This window comes from Phocoena sinus, chromosome 5 (genome assembly GCF_008692025.1).
Source record: "Phocoena sinus isolate mPhoSin1 chromosome 5, mPhoSin1.pri, whole genome shotgun sequence".
NCBI classification, from domain to species: domain Eukaryota; kingdom Metazoa; phylum Chordata; class Mammalia; order Artiodactyla; family Phocoenidae; genus Phocoena; species Phocoena sinus.
Window position 1 is genome coordinate 114,209,308 of NC_045767.1, and position 3,257 is coordinate 114,212,564.

A 3,257-nucleotide genomic window follows, 5' to 3' on the forward strand; every position below is an offset into this window, starting at 1 on the left:
CTAGAATATGTCCACCTTCTATTTGCTATAACTCCCAAATTACTACTAAGAAGAGATAATCTTTCAATAAGACAGATGAATCGAAACCAAAAATCTGGCTTTTGCTAGATGAAAAAAAAAAGTGTATAAAGATGGGAGTTTGAACCATATGGGCCTGTGAGGAAATGGGATAAACAGATGGAGACAATCAGATTTCAAAATTATCTAGTCCTGAGGTTATCTTGAATTGCAAGATATGAACATACAGTTGAGAATATCAAATCCACCTAAAGTGTTCAGATTTTTAAAGGAATTCTCAAAATTTGTCTCAATTTAAAAAAAAAAAAAAGGATGGCACCATTTTCTACCACAAACACCTAAACCTGCACACTTCGTATGGAGAACGTGAACAGGGTCACATTTACTTTAGTCTCCCCACAGGACCTAGCACAGTGCCTGCCTACTGTTATCATTCCCTAAATGTGAAACTGATTTCTGCTATCACTTCCTCAAATCCCACTGCCTGGCCCCCTCCCCCATCTCCTAAACCAGGGAAGCAGGCTGAGAGGCACAGAGCAAGTATCAGGGTCACATCCACTGTCCCGCCACTTGGCATGTGCCACTCTTGCCCACCCACTTCTGTGGTCTCATCCCCACTTTGGCTAACTGGACTCCAACTGGTGAGTCAGAGCTGGTCGGTCAACAACGGAGACATGCGTGAGTGCCGCACGTCTGCTGTGTACTGGTACAAACTGGAATAAAAGTAGCTGCTGGATATTCAGATCCCAGAAGTCAAGCCGAACTCTTAGGTGGAGATTAGCTCAACAACGATGGGGGCAATCTTAGTAAAGGTAGTCAGAGCCATGCTGTTGGGTGCAGGCCCTCCAGAAACAAGGTCAAGGGAGATAAAAACTGTAGTTTGTTTTCCTTTCACCAACAATTTCTTTTTGTGGAGAGAAAAAGGATGGTTAATGCAGTTTGGCTGTGGAGACTAGTCCTGGCCACAGAATGGGCCAGGATTTGCCTCTGAATAGAAGAGCTAGCCAATACTTTGAGGATCATTTTCTATGAGGACAAAGGTCAGTGTCAGCCCACGGTAAGAGGACAGACTGGCCCTTCGGCCTGGAATGCTGTACTAAGGTCACTTGTGAGTCAGTGTGATTATCGAAGACAATGTTTCCCCCCAGAGGTCACTTTTGTTCTTATAAAGTAGATTATTATAGCCTCCCAGGTGATAAACCATACAGGCAAGTCATCGCCGCTGAGTTCTCAGACCTTACGGAAACCCCTTAAACACTGACTATTTGTCACGTAATGAAGCACTCCCAGCATGCACTCCACATCGCCCTGGATGAAAAAGCTGAAGATGTAAACCATCTCTCAATAGCATTCCCTTCCTGAATGCTGAGATGTGAATGTGGAAATCACAGCACATGTCTGCCATCTGTATTTGTACTTGTCAACAGCTCTGTTTTGGGATAAACAGTTTTGAAGTAAGAATCAATTCGACTTGTTGGAAGATTAACCAAGGAACAGCTCAGAAGACCAAAACAGAACATGAAGTCAGATAGTCTAAAAAAAAAAATCAAGCACAATTTTCTGTTTCTCACTAAACACTGTTTTGTCACAGCCCAAGAGACAGAGCCTGGTGGCCAGAGTTTGGGGGCAGAGAGACAGGGAAAAATGTATTTACTCAAGTGAAAAATTCTTCAACCCAGAACAAATGCCTTTGCTACAATGCAATTGGAAATCATTCACTGACCTCTATGAGACTCCAGTTAAGAAAAAAAGTAATTTTAGCTTTTATACTTTGTTTCACGGTTCTACTATGTGAAGGTATACACAGGGGACAACTTGCATCAGTACAAGTGAATAATACAGTCCTTTATTACCATAAAAATGGTAGCATTTCCCAAAGTTGATCATGATTAAAAGCAGTTCCATGGTTGAAAACACTACTCCACCATACAGATATTAGAACAGAGAGACAGCAAGGGGAAAATAAAGACACATACCGAAAGGGAGGTCAGGGAAAAAGTAAAAACAGGATGCTACAGATTGGTGGGAGATAACAATGGAACTGCTTTTAGAAGCGGCTGATGTGAGTAAACGAAGGGATGCAGTAACCTGGCAGCCCCATATTCTACAAAACAAATGAGAACATGTATGCTCCACTTGGAGGGACATCCACTTTCCCCTTAGAAGAAGTCATTTATAAAAGAGCAAATTGGTGATTTGTACTTACAGATTGGACCCTTTTCAAGCCTCTGTCAAGGAGTGATAAATTATTGAAGCATAGTTTTATTTTTGGTGTGCAGTAATACCTTGTGAAATGTTTCTGTTCACCTTTCCTAAGTTATTAATTAAAAAATAATTGTTTCCAATTACTCTGTGATCTTTAAGCTAAAACCAGACAAAATACCACACATGCCTCTCCAGACCCAGCACCGCCCCTTCCCTCCCCTCCTTCCCCATCCTGCCCGCACATCCTTCAACCAGGAAACTGTTGAAACTCACACGGCACTCCTGGAACAGGACTGCTGCTTAGAAGGGGGAGGGGCGGAGGAGGAAGGCCAACACGATGGTCACACAATTGTCTGGTGTTCGTTCAACCGCAGTGCCCAGATGTGTTTGTTGTTCCGAGAGAAAGCGCGAACTGTTCAGGGAATACAGCAGGGTTGTGGAAACGTCATGAATAGAGTGGGAAACCCTCTGGGCAGGAGCCACATGACACAGAGAGGCTGCCTCGTGCCAAGCAACGTGGACACTTGTGCTCTGATGAGGTCACATCAAACCCAGCTGGGACTGGAGAGAAAGGCTTCCCGGAAGCCCCTCCCTAAGCCAGAGCGCAGAGAAATTCTTCTAGTCACAGCAGAGCAACTGGAACCTGAATGAGTTTACAAACTCCAGGCCTCGCTTTCCACCGTGTTCACAAAGTGAGAGGACGGCGTGGATGCCCGGACTCCATCACCCACGGCGTGAACCGCCCGGGGGAGATGTAAGGTGAATGTGCACAGACTTGGCTTAAAAGGAACGTTTACACCTACACCTAGCATGTTGGAACCTTTAGAATCTCTCCCCCAGCTCAATTCGGATTCCCACTCCTTTTGTGGAAGTGCCACGGTTAGACGCCCAATTCTATTTCCTATAAATATAATGGAAACAGAGGCTGAGCATCTGGTCTCAGGGACCCTTTTCAGCCTGAGACTGAAACTGGATGCCTCGTGGAACATTTTCCCTCAAGCATTTTGTACGGTGAACAGAGCAGGAGAGAGGAA